This window comes from Vicia villosa, linkage group LG1 (assembly GCF_029867415.1).
Source record: "Vicia villosa cultivar HV-30 ecotype Madison, WI linkage group LG1, Vvil1.0, whole genome shotgun sequence".
In the NCBI taxonomy this organism is placed as follows: domain Eukaryota; kingdom Viridiplantae; phylum Streptophyta; class Magnoliopsida; order Fabales; family Fabaceae; genus Vicia; species Vicia villosa.
Window position 1 is genome coordinate 115197512 of NC_081180.1, and position 14856 is coordinate 115212367.

Sequence of the window (14856 nt, forward strand, 5' to 3'; positions counted from 1 at the left end):
AAGCAAACCCTCAACTCCACTCTTTGTTTCCCAATTGGATTTGATTTCTGACTTTTGCAGATGTAAAGCAGCAGCAATGACTTCAGGTTTTGGTTTTCTTTCTAAACCAGTGAAAGGTAATTGATCTTGGATTGGTAATCCAATTAATTCAGAGAATTCTTCCAAAGTGGGTACCAACTGGTAATCAGGAAATGTGAAGCAATGATGTTCAGGGTCGAAGAACTGGAACAGGACCCGTATCATGTCTTCTTCAAACTTTGAGGTAACCAAATGGAGTAGGTGACCATGCTTTTCAGTGAATTGAGCATTCCTGGGGAATTCTGCTACCAAGACTTTGAGTTCAGATGGCACCGTTGAGATATTGATTCGGATGTAATCTCTGGTGGCGGGAGCCATTACCTGCAAAAACAAAAGTAAACTCTTTGATCCTTGAAATGTGTAGTGAAAAATGATGTGTTTATGATGCAAACATGTGGCACACAAAAACAAATCAAACAATAGCCTTAGGTTTAAAGGCTTGCATGAGGTTGATAGGTGATACCCTCCCCTCTGAAGTTGAGTTGGTTGAAAACCTGTCCTAGAATAGTATTCGGGTTCTATGATCCTTGGAGACAACATCTCAATACGGCGCTCGGACGGCCGATCAAGAATATTCCTCGAGGATAACTAGCTTCGATCAATTTCAAAGCTAGCCACTTAATAGGCCACAAGTCAAGTTCAACTAAAAGGTTCTAAGACAAATTAGTGTTAATGACACTTCGGAAGCCTAATATACTCCTTGATCGCTTTCAAGGGACATCAGTATAAACCAAAGTATCACACTAACGATGACTACCAGATCAACCGTATCGGTACATGCCGTACAGTTTCCTTGGTCTATTGTCATATACTTAAGGTATCTCGAGATTCGGGTTAGAATCTTTCACACAAGCAAAGTACCCAAGCAAACCTGTGAAAAGTAAAGCAATCAGATCAAACAATTTGAAAACATCGAAATGATCTATACTCTAAAGGTAACCCCTTTTGAAAACATTTTGAATTTGAATTTGAAATCCCCAGCAGAGTCGCCAGTTCTGTGGACCGTCCTTTCGGGCCATACCCCTCCGTGGGTGGGATACGTGAACTGACTCTTTTTTGTCGATCGGACGCTTTCGCGTCACTTTTGAAAAAGTTTACAGAGTCGCCACCGACCTTTTATTTTATCCAATGAAGGAAAGGTTTATAAAAGAAACAGAAAAAAGACCTTTGAGAGATTCTGGGTAAGGGGGTAGGTTATACAAAGGGAAGGTGTTAGCACCCTTTGTATCCATGGTTATCCATGGGCTCTTTAGTTTGCTTAGCTCATTTGCTTTACTTTTCAATTGATTCGGAATGCTTTACCTGTGTTTTTGAAATACCTTTGCAAATAGAATTTGTAATGATCCTTGTGCGGATATATACAAATGCTTGTTTATCTTTCGAAAGATGTTTTGAAAAGAACGTTAATTTTGTAATGATCCGTGTTTGGATGTATACAAAATATTGTCTTTTGGAAAATTTGTTTTGAAAAACAACAGTGTATGAGAATTTTGTTTGTTTTGATTTTGAGCAAGCAAACTAGGAGGTCTACCCTGAGTTAGGAGGTCTTTATCCTTGTTCCCTTTAAAAATCTATCCATTCGTCGGATATAAACAAAAGGTTCGATTTTGTACTCGAAACAGTAGAAATGTAACTTTGATTTTGAAAAGAGTGAAAAGGGGTTACCCTAGGAGGTGCAAATGTGATTGTGATTGAATTCAGATATTTATCTTTGAAGTTAGTGATCTGACGGTTCAGTTTTATCTTTGACATACACGCAGTTTATATGGGTGCTGGAAATTAAAATGCGGAAATGTAAAGTGCAGAAAGTAAATCTACGCTATTACATCGATTGTGCGGGAAATGTAAACTAGCCTATTTACATGAATTTGACATCCTATACATTTATCTAGGAATTTTAAATTGCAAGAAATAAAAGGCATATTTTTGTATTTTTGTGATTTATTTTAAATATAATTAATGCATTATTAATTAATTTAAAATGAAGAAAAGATGAAAATATGATTAAACTTAGAAAATAAGTTTAGAATATGTACAAAATGTTTGTCAATTAATTTTAGAACAAAACTAATTTTTTTTTTGAATTTTTGAAATTGTTTTTTGGGTTTTTTAAGTTAATTAAGACATAATTATATAAATAATTACACAAATAATTAAAGCTTAAAGAGAAAATTATCCTAAATATGTACAAAATTAGTTTATGATATATAAACAATATTTAACACAAAGAACAATTTTTTTTATGATTTTTTGATTGGTTAGAATAATTAAAAAGTAAATATATAAATATAAACTAATTAATTATGTAAAATATTGGAATTATGAAGAAAAATAAAATATTTTTATTTCAGAAAATAATATATATTTTTAGAAGTCTAAAATATTTTTGTGGAATTTTTTTGATTTTTTAAACTATTTTTAAATAATTTTGCAATAAAAATAAAATAAAAATAGAAAATATGAAAGGATACTGATCCTGTGTGGTAAGATTGAGGGTCCATGGTATAGGCTGTGTGTTATGATCATTGGATGAGCTGGCTTGATTGATCATGTGGTTCAGATTTGGAGGCGCATGATATGAGTGTGGGGAGCATGTACTGAATTCAAGGAGAATTCAGATTCTCTGACTGGGACCCATGCTGGTTGACCAGCGAATGAGAAACGTGGAAAGGGCCACGCAGGCACGCTGAAAAGTCAAAGCTGGGGCTGACGAACCACGCTGGGACGCGTGGTCGTCTTCAACCTCCAGAAGTGTGGTTTTTGGACTCAAATAGCGGGGGTTTTTAACCTCCCTTATTTGAACGATAAAATATGCAGTTTTTGATAACTTCTGAACCTGCAAAAAACAAGCGTTAGCAATGAATGAAAGTGACCCAGATCCCTTTAAAATCACCTCCTGAACACGATGGTGGTATTAGTTTTGCAATTTGAGGTCTGTAGCCATGGATTCGAAGAGATTCAAGTATGAACACTCATGAGCTCGTGTTAATGGTATGGGGTGATTCTCACGTGGGAACTCTCATGTTAAAGCCCAGATCACTCATATAGGACCTCATGAACATATTAAGATGGTTAGTTTACATGGAAATTGATTGCATATAAGAAAACGAAAGTAAAGGGCATATGTACATGAAGAACTTTATGTGCACTATACGACTCTCATGGGACTATATTATGAGTTCAATCTTACTCTATGTTGTTTGAGAAGATGATTGGAAAGCTTTGTTTGTATTAATATTGATTGAAATATAGAATTGGAAAATTACAAAGTGTATGTATTTTTTGGAGAATTTTATGATAAAGATGGCTATGCTCTTGTTCTAATTCGTGTGTTCTTCTATTGTAGATGTATGATGCTTCTTTTATAGCCCAAAGGCTGCTTGGAAGTGAAGCAAGAAGCCTTGTTGCCTTTGTTGAAAGTTTGGTTTTTAAAATATTAAAAACCTTGAATTTTTGACCAATCCTTAACTCCATTCAATGCTCTTGCCTTGGGCATCAATTTTCTGCAGAAAAAATGAAGACTTTGGAGGTGTGTCATACTTGGAGATCAAGCCATCAATTATCCATGCAATTTCCTTTAATTTTAATCTTAAAATAAGATAAAATTATGTCAAAAATGGATAATATAGATGTGGGCTTTGTCTTGGTCGTGGGAGGCCCATAGTAACATGGCAAAGATGTTTGGACCACAAAAACTTGGCATCTTTTGGAAAAAAAACATTTTTGAGCAATGTTGATTTCATGCATTTTCCCAAAATTTAGCCAACTTCAACAAGGTGTAAATCCTTCAATTTTTGTCATATGAAGGAGATCTTGCACTTTTTGGAAACCTCAAAGAGTCCTCTAACCAATGTCTTTGGTCTCATATCAAAATGATTTTTGGTTCTCCTTGTGTGTCCATTTGAAAAAAGTGTCTTTTTGTTGACTTTGAAAATGACCTGTAATGTCTTTGGCCATATTTTTCAAATGGTGAATGCTATGACCATGGGATCAATTGCATTTGAAAGATAATTGAATTTCCTTCAAAATGAGCTTTGGTTGACATTTTTTGGATGAAGGATGAGAGAGTTATGATCAGTCAAAGTTGAGTTGACTTTTCAGGCAAAAACCCTAATTTTGAATCTTAGGGTTTTGTTGATTTTTGATCTTTCCTTGATGAATTGTGATCATCCAATGATCAAATGTTGAATCCTTTGACAAAATATGGACTTTGACAAAAAATTTCATTTTTGACTGTCAGTTGACTTTTTTGGTCAAACGGGTCGTCTGTTGACTGTTTGAGCTGCTGACGGTGCGTCTGAGTGAATTGAAGTTTGAAAATTTGTATGATGGTACTTTGAGATGTATGGATGTATATGAAATCCATTTGAGCTCTCAAAACTTGTTGCTCCTGTTAAAACAAGAAAAACCCTGATTAGGGACTGTCTGTATAGGAGGCAGTTAAGCGTACCTGATTTTTGTGCAGTGTTGAGTTTCTGCTAATCATGTGATATTCAGAAGACTTCTAACACAAAAATCTTGGAAATTTGAATTGTGAATGATTGATTTGATTGATTGTACAAATCACTGTGAATTGTACTGTCTGCAGTTTGTCTGTCAACCGACTGTTCGTGTACTGAAGCAGCAGTTAAAGTGAAAAAGTCAACTGTCAAAGTTAATTTTCTTTTCTTTTGTTATTTTTGTTTTTGTTTGGTGTGAAGCATGAAAATTTATTTACATGACTTGTTAGAAAACAGAAACATAATAAATAACTGATATTTACAGTATGTGGGCAAAATTACCGATAATAACCTGAAAATTATTTACTGCACAGAAATAGAAATATTTGACTGGCAGAAAACACACAAAATATTATCTTAGTAATTAAGCAATATTATGACAAATAGTACAACATTTAATACTGACAGCATAAATATTACATACTATTGAACAGTACGACGAGTAGACGGTACGTTTAAGAAAATAAGAAACACGACAAATTTTAAGAATGACGATTAATGACCCATGCTATGAACAATAACATGTAGATGATTGGGAGCATAGCCATTGCAAGTCCACACTCCTCAGGACTATGCAGGCAGAAGAAAGTCATGATCACCGTAGCAATGGTGATGACTGTAAGAAGTAGTGTCTCTATCCATTTTGCCATTCTTGTTAGGGAAGAAAAGGAGATGGATATGAGATAGGAATTTGAAAGATGAGTTAGAATTTGATGTGAGATTTTATGGAAGAAAATGAGAAGTATTTATAGAATGGAAAGAAGGATAGAGACGTTGGGGAATAGCGTGATTCCGTACAAAAGGAAAATTTGAGTGGAAGTAAGATTTGAAAGAAAGTGGAGATAGTGTTGGAAAAAAAGAGAGATTTGATTTTTGAAAAAGAGATTTGAAAAGATTTTTGAAAATAATGGAATATAGTACAAAAATTAGTGGGAAACAAAAGATATTGTTACCAGTACAGTGTGAGTTTCCTGCTTTTGCGCCTGCAAAAAGATTTAACCCTGCATGAACTGTGTTAGTACTATTTATCTGTAAAATAAATAAATAGTATTTGTGAAGTAAAGAACAGTATTTGGCGTTTGCGTAAGAATAAATTCCACTGTAAGCCAAGTTACTGTGTAAGAAAAATTCTGAAAACCAAGTTCTTCATATGTCAGGATATTTGAAAAAAAATCCATGTTTATATGAGACTCTTAATTTTCATATTGAAACTTTCCTGAAAAAAGAAGTGGGCAAATTTTGGGGTATAACACCCACGTATGTTCGACCTGAACTACGTTATGAAGTGGCTTTTGAACTTAATCCTCCAAAATTCCCTCCACTACCTAGTGCTGACTTTGGTGTGGCTCTAAGTCCTCCTTTTCCAGACTGGTTTGTGTGTGGGAATGCCATTAAAATCCTTCAGGAACAATCTAAAAAACACGCTGAACGAGTGGTCCCGACTAAGCATACCCTGGATACTTTCAAAGGACATCTTCATATAGGTCTTGAGCACGTTTGTGTCTTGACTCCAATACCTGAAGGTTGGGGTTTAGACAATCCTTCGACTAACTTTCCTTATTTACTCAAACACTGATTTCTATCTTTGTTCACAGCTGTTACTCGAAAGAAAAGTATCAAGGAAGCCCCTACACAGAAAGGCGCTAGAGCTTCGAAAAGCACCAAGACAAGTGGGAGTGACTCCTTCACTACTGGCAAAAAACTCACGGTACATTCATACCTTACATTTTGACTTGTGCAATTTTATGAATATTGCTTACTTTGATTACTGTGCATTTTCAGAGTTCGAAGCCTCCGACCCCTTCAAAGCGGAAAGTTTCTCCTACCAATGATTCAGATGATGAAGATAAATCTCCCCCTCGTACCAGACAAGCAGCGAAGAAAAGACAGAAGGCTACTAATCCTTTAACTAAAGAAAAGGAATCTGGAACTTCGAAACTCACTTCATCGAGTGATAAGATATCTTCTGATGAATCACCTTTAAAGGTCGCTTGTGCTATTCCAGTTGTGGAAAGCCATAACTCTAGCCCAGATAACGTCCCAAACAAGGTATTTGGACCTTATAACATAATCACTTTTTATACTTAACTTTAACAACCGAGTTTATCTCTTACCTTGTCGATACAGGATGACGTGGGCACCACTACTTCTGATCTCAACACTTCAAACCTCAGCATTGATCTTGGCAACCTTCAAGGTATGTATTCGTCTCTTCGATTGACAAATAACTTTTTGATGGCTTCTTGTCCTAACAAACTTTGATTTACGTAACAGGTGTCCCTTAACATAAATCTCCCGCCCTTTCTGAAATCCTCGAAGATGCCCAACCTATCACGACCAACGTCTCTCCTGTGCATGTTGAAGAAAGTCATTCGAATGACGCTTCTCCAGTTACCCACCAAGATAAAGACATGGAAGAGAACCCACAAAATTCAAATAGTGGCAACATAGTCGACCAGCCAATCGAGAGCGAAGACACTATCTCTGAACATGAAGATGTAGATGAAACTTCTAACTTGCCTCCCTTCGGCAATAATGAAACTTCGACTCTCGGGAATATAGTTACTCCTGTGGCTACTTCGAAGCAGACCACTGCAATGCTTACTCCTACAGAACTGGAGCAACTCAAAGATACTAATCCCGTAAGCTTTCTCAAGGCTATGATGAATGCTAAGGGCATTTCGCCTCTCCGGCTCGAGCCTTCTTCGACTGTTTTGACGGACGGTGGTAAGGAGAATGACATTCCAACGCTCCTTCGTCAAATAAAAGAAAAGCTCTTTGAGACCAATCTTATTGAAACTCTACGCAAGGACTCCACCAGCTATTTTGGTTTGATCAACCTTTTGAAGAAAGTGGATCTACTCCAGGTCTCGGATGAAGTCTCTGACGTAATTGTCTCGCTAAGTTCTCTTCTGGATCAACTTCAAGCTGATAACCTCCGCAAACGGGATGTTGATGAAAAACTCAAGGCGAAAATGATTTTTTACAGTTCTTCGTGGAAAGCTGCCAACGACGCGACAGACAAGGCTAGTGCCCTTGAGCTTGAGCATACAAAACGCCAAGAAGAATACAAAACTTGTGAGACAAACATCAAATCCTGGGAGAAGAAAATTAAATGCCTCGAAGAAAAAATAAGCAACGCTAAATCCCGTCAAGAAGAGATCAAACAATCTCAGCAGCATGAGTTGAACGAAGTGGCGCAGTCAAGAATTCAACATCTCGAGATTGTACAAAAGTTAGTGCCAGAGATCGAAGAACTGAACAAACAACAAGCACTAATCGTACGTCGTCTGAAGTTGTGGGCTTCTCAATATGCCAAAATGAAAGATAGTCTTCCTAAGGACTTTTACTAATTGTTCCGATTTATGTAACATCTTTGAGTTTAGCACTTTGCCTTTTTTTTTTGTATTCAAAATTAGTCCAGGAATATATGCACACTTTTCCTTCCGATTATCTATATATTATATTTTGCAACTATCATAAATAATGTTTTAACAATTCTTAAATTGTCAAAAATTTACTTAATATTTTTAGCTGTCATAATGACCTTGATAGTGTATCTATGTGGCATAATTACTCCTCGCAGCCTCTTCAAGCCCAGACTTGACGTTTCCACTCCCTTAGCCACAACTGTCATTAAATGCTGACATCACTCTTCAAAACGTCTACTTGGGACGTGCGTGTATCAGTTTTTAAAATGATTGCACTTCAACTTCCAAGGCGGGAAACGGCGAACTTCATAACTTCTCTTGGGGAAACCAAACGCGGTCCAATCAAAACTTAAAAGATAACCACTCCTTTATGGCCAACGTACTCTATATAAGGCTTAGTATTCTACTCATTTCTTCATTCTCTTACAAAGCTCTTATCAAAGTTTCTTCTCCTTCCCTTATACTCTTCCAAATAAAGAGTTTGGAAAACTTCTTTTTTGTACTCCCTTCCTCAAAATGACACAACCTTTGACTTACACTACCATCGGGTCCTCCATTAAAAAGGAATTCAAACTCTTTGTGGAAGAGTTCGATGAGAACGACATCAATGTTGACACACTCTTTGCCAACCAACAACTCCAGTTTTACCAAGGAATCCTGGAGGGATCCGTTTATCCAAACATGCTGGCAGACTTCTGGATGTTTGCGTCCCTCCACATAGATCCAGAAGGAAGAACCACCATAGTGTCTAAGGTTTGAAGAGCTCCTATTACCATTACTCCCTCAACTATCTCTGAACTGCTGCGGTGTGATAATCTTGGAGAAGCGTTTGACGATAACATCATTAACATGACTACCTCTGATGTCTTGAGGGCCCTCATGGCTAATGATCCTTTTAGTGCTAAGATCATTAGGATTTGGCATCAACTTTTAGTGGGCAACTTTGTGCTCTGGAGTTCATACTTTGTGCTCTCCGGGAAAGGAAAATCAACTTTCCATTGCTGATCTTCAAGCAACTTGTCGAAGCCGTTGCTATGGCTGCCTCTCGTCAAGGCGTAGTGACATGTCTTCCTTATGGAAGGTTGCTGTCTTTCATACCCTAATTTTGACTCACCCTGAGATGTCATACCTCCAAACTTTTCATCAAAATCAAAACAGATACTCAGAGTAGTCACTTATTCATCTGGTACTTAGTCGAGGATGTTCAGGAAAAAAAGAGCTCAGGCAAAGGATCAATCAATAAAAGGGATGGTCTCTAACACAACCATGGGACTCAAAGCTTCATTCTATTCACCTATGACTGATTTGACCCCCATCACCTGGACTCAGGTTTGCTTAGTTCACCAGTCTAGGGTTTTGAGCCCATCAGGGACTATAATCAGGGATCACATTTGGGAAACCCTAAAAAGCTCCAGGGCATCTATCAATTGGTTCAAATATCTTCAATTGGTTCATATGACAATATCCATAAGGCATTACACTTCAATTCAAGATCTACAGTCATCAATTTCATCTGGTCGACAATTAGGGTTTTTGACCTAATTCACCAAGATAGTTGACTTTTAATCAGGACATGGATCTAAAACTCAAAACATGACTCAAGGACTTCTATTACCTCAATATAATCCATTCACATCATCCATTTGAGGAGGAAAGTTTGATTCATCACAAAAGTCCAAGATTTCACTTCATCTGAAAAAGTCAACTGTACAAGATAACCTTTGACTTTTAAGATTTTTGGTCAAAACATGACTTTATAAGATCAATATCATCAATATATGATTATTAAAGTAATTTGGCAAAAGAAATTCAAGAAAATTCACCATGGAGCAAAAAGTCAGGAATTAGGGTTTTTAAGGGTATTATGGGAACTCAAAATTTCACCCACACAACTAAAAAAACTTCCAACATGAAAGTTGTAGATCTTGCAAAATAAAACAACATCTTACATAGCAACTTTTTACAAAAGATCAACCATTTGAGAGATTTAGGTTTTGGAAGTTATAGGCCTTAAAAACTTAGAAATTTTTCTAAGTGTTTTTGACCTAGTTTTCTTCCAACTTTAGGCTCATTTTTCACAATTTTCCCAAATGATTCTGAAAAAAACCCAAACTAATTAATTGAAGTAGATGTTTAGGGCTTTCTAAATTGTTCTCAACCTTCTCCAAATTCATTTTGAGCTAGGAGTTATGCTTGTTCAAAGTTGGCCTCATGGAGTAAAATTATAGGTCATGTACAAATTCAAACTTTGCAATGTTGTGCAAATGGCTTCACTAAATGATGTTACACGACCCATAATGCATCTGAAAGCATACCATACATCCATTTTCATCATTGCATAAGGATTGAAGAATATTCCCAAAAACAAAGGCATGTGATTATGTAATGATTACATTTGGGAATTTATGGCAAATGGATGAATCACCAAATGGAATCTTCTCCCAACCAATTGGAACTCTCCTCTGCATCAGAATTGTCCCCTAAAATCAGAAGAGATGAATGGATAGGGAGCTAGCTCGAAAATGCAATGATCACATTTGAAAGATTCCTTGGATTTCTTCATGGCCAAGAAACCAAAATGACTTCACTAAGCAAGCTCACTCCTCTGCATTTACACTGAACTCTTTGCCTAAAAATACAAGTGCTCTCCTTCATATTAATCACACCAAAGCAAATCTAATCCTTGCTTTCTCTTTCTCTCCCTCATGCTTATGGTTTTTCAAAGTTCTTTGGCAAGAAGAATCGATTTCTTCAAACCAGAGCTCTTCTTTGAGAAGTAAGCATTCTAACATCTCAATGAGGTTCATTAGAGGTGATCCAAGCACCTGTATCACTTCTGTAAGTGGAGTAACACCATAGTCACTCTCACTTTGGAGCTTAAGCAATTGGAGGTCTGTAGAAGAATTCAGAAGGTGTCAAGCCAAGCTAAGCACATCAACATGTTCCTAGGGGTGTAGTGAAGCTATTCAGATGCCTGCAGCACATCTGTAACTACAAATTCATCAACCTCCATGTTCACTTGAAGCTCAATTTGAAGGAGTCGAGTTGGACGATTCAGAGGGATTCAAGTCATAATAAGTATTCTGTTAGCATCACTGAGTCCCCATGAAGGTTTTAGGATCACTCACACAAGCCCAGGTGTTCCTCATCATCCTCACGACCTCCATTTTCAGAGGTATTTTTTCAAACTCTAGCCCACTTATTCAAGTACTCTTTCTCATATATCTCGATACCAGTTTGTTCAACATCATAAGAGGATTAAAAACCCTCTATCATCATTCATTTATCTTTCAGTATAGCCATTTAATTTGATTTTCAAACTTTTGGGTTCTTCACGTTTTTTAGTAAATTCATTAGATGTAGTTAATATAAATCTGTGTTAGTTACATATTTGAGTTCGTGAGGAAATTTAGAGTGAAATCCATGTTTACATCACCCTGTTTGGTTGAGAAATGAGCAAGTTCACAAATTCAAAATTTGAAAGCTTGAGGAAGAAGACGACCATGGCTGTGGCACGCAAAATTTAAATCTCTGGGTCAGGTTTATTTTATTTTGAATGGTATGCGTTTTACAAACGAATTCATCGTTTGCCCTAGTGGCCTCACACGCGCTCTTAGTCTCCTCATGCCCATAGTCTGGGGTTCGAATCCCCCTCGCCCCAGACTTTTTGATTCTTTTATTTTTTAAGCATTTCTAACTCATTATGAAACAAAACCAACCACGCGCGTGTTATAGTCACCAACTGGGGCTTGGCCCAGTGGTATTATTTTGAGTATGTGACCATGAGGGCGTGGGTTCAAGCCATGGTGGAGACAAACTTATTTTTTTACCACTAATTTCCTTTATTTTCTTCACAACTTCACATAATTAACTCACCTATCAAATTAAGTCATTTTTACTTCATTTTTCACACACTTCTAATTTAATATATCTATTTTGAGGATATACCAAAAAATCATAAAAAATATATTATTTTAGTATGTTTTAATTAGGTTTAAAATCATATATTTTAAGTATGTTTTAATACTTAGAAAATATAAATTTCTCTTGGTTTTCAAAATATAATCTCTTGTAAATATTTTTGTGATAAAACCCTAATCATTTAGGTCTTAATTAGGCATAGACTTTGTCTTTACCTTAATTAAGTTGACCTTTTTTCAATTTTTCAAAACTATTTTCAATCTCCGATCAAACGGACTATCCAGGTTTTCATACAACAAAACCTTGTATCATTTAAATCACTTTTTTTTACAGTTTCTTATAAACAGAAAATCATTTCTTTGGGCCTCTAATAGAGTGTAAGTCCCAACCCCCCTTTTATTTTTACAGATAATCAACTGTTTTCACAACTGTAATTATTTCAAATTACAAATCTTTTTTTCAACTGTTTTCATCGCAGTCAACCAGTACTATAAAGTACTGGGCCTCTATTAGAGTGTAAGACCCAACACCTTTCTTTTCATAGTTTGTTTTCAAAAACTGTATTTACAAAATCTCCTTTCTGTTTTCAAAACATTCTTCTGGTATTTGAAGGGCATTATTCCCGGTGAAACTCTTCAGATACCTATGTGACCTATGTCCATATTCACTTCTTATGTTTTCAAAAACCTTTAGCTGTTTATTATAAATATTCAACTATTATCAATAAAACAACAAAAAATTGCTGGTAAGGCTTTGTACATACATCTTCAAAGGCCTCCACTCCATCCAGGTTAGGCTTTATAGCTTTCAAATTTACAGTCTTTATTTAAATTATTGTCAAATATAGAACTGTTTATAAATTAGAACTACGTTTGAGTGTAAACCTTAGGACAGTTAAACTATATATATATATATATATATATATATATATATATATATATATATATATATATATATATATATATATATATATTATAGGACTATGGCCTAGGATTGAGAATTTCTTCCCGGTGAAGGCTCATTCCTAATTAGAGATCTTTAGTTCAAACCCTCAAGATGAATTATTCCCGGTGAAACATCTTGAAAAAGCCTTAGAACCCAAACTAGGACACATCCACCCAAGAGGAATTATTCCCGGTGAAACCTCTTACCCATTTGCTTAAAGCCAAGATAAGTTCAAAACCACATAGCTTTCTCTTGTGATACAACAAGGACCCTCGATGACCCTCTATTAGCCTCCTCTTGGGCTTTGTACAAGGACCCATAAGCTTCTTAAAAGCATTTCCAACTTCCTCTTGAGCTTGTATACAAGGACCCATCAGGTTTCTTATAAACATAGGAACAGGTCTTTAGTCACCTTTTAGTCTATCCTGGTGAGTTTCTTCTACTTTTCAAACCAAACTTTAAACAAGCTAAGATTGTCTCAATCTCATATTGAGTACACCTTTTGGAATGAGAGACATGGACAGTCTCTGTCACCCTTATCTTCATTAATTTCCTTAGCAGAGTCTAGGATCCATAGTTATCTATCCTCAGTCAGTGTCAGCCTTAATCTTGGGCTTTAAACAAGAAGTCTCAATTAGATAATATTTCTGCTATCAATCCAAAATCCCTGGAAAGGGTTAGCCTCCAAAATCACTCCTTTAAATCCAAAATCCTTGGAAAGGGTTAGCCTCCAAAAATTCATTCTTTAAAAAAGATAATTTCACCAGCTGAGTCAAAATCCCTGGAAAGGGTTAGCCTCCAAAAAAAAATCAGTCTTTTAATAGATAAATCCTCCAGCAGAGTAAAACTCCCCAAAGAGTCAGCCTCAACCTTGGGCCTCATACAAGGCATGAAATAATGACTTCCCCAGTTAAGAGTCAGCCACGACCTTGGGCTTCATACAAGGCACAAAAATAGAGTCTCCCTAAGTAGAGTCAGCCACAATTCTGGGCTTTATACAGAACACCAAATAAAATCCATAAAATAAATGCTCTCCAGCTAGAGTCAGCCTCAATTCTGGGCTTTGTACATAACACAAAAACTCTTTAGTTTAAATCCATCCCCAGTGGATTTATCTCCCAGAGTCAATAAATCCATCAAAAGCCTCAAGCTTGGGCCTCATACAAGCCAGCTAAAAAATCAAATCTTTCAAACAATAGATAGACATAGCTTATCTTCATAGATAGGTATTTCTCCTATCTCACCACAAACAAACAATCATTTCAAACAATCATTTCAAACATTCTCCCATTTAGGACTCGTGAAAGGCATTGCTCTGGCACACAACCCAGACTTGTACAACTTTCCCTAATTTGGTTGAGAATCTTTCATTCAAGAGGCATGTTGGCTGTCATACTTGATCAACCAAGTAGGCTCCCCCTCTTAATGAAACTTTTTTAGCTTTTCTGTCACTTTAAAAATGTTTGTGGTGGAATAGTAGAAATACCTCTCTGTAAAGATGATTTCATGTCTCTTTATTGTAAACAAATATTTAATTTAAAGCTTCAACCTTGAGCTTCAAGCAAGGCACCAAAAAATAATTAAAATCCCTAATTAGTTCCCCGAACCACATTAAGCTCTGACTTCCATTAGGGATATGTAGGCATGAGGTTCACAAGGAATCTCAGCGAGCTAAGAAAATACCAAAAATAGTCAGTTTGTCTGTCTTTCTTTTCATTCAATTCAAAATCCCTCTCCTAACACAAAGGAGAAACTTTCCCAATAATAAGCAACAAACACATACACATAGACACAGAGAAGGTTCCCGTAGAGTACTACGGATATGTAGGGTGCTTAAACTCTTCCCTATGTATAACCGACCTCCTGGACTCCAGAATTTCTAGTCTAGGGGAATCCCCACACTTAGCAAACTCCTAGGGTTTATTTGAGATCTTTTTCACCTTTCCTACTCGTAGGATAATTAAAAAGTTCGTGTGATATCG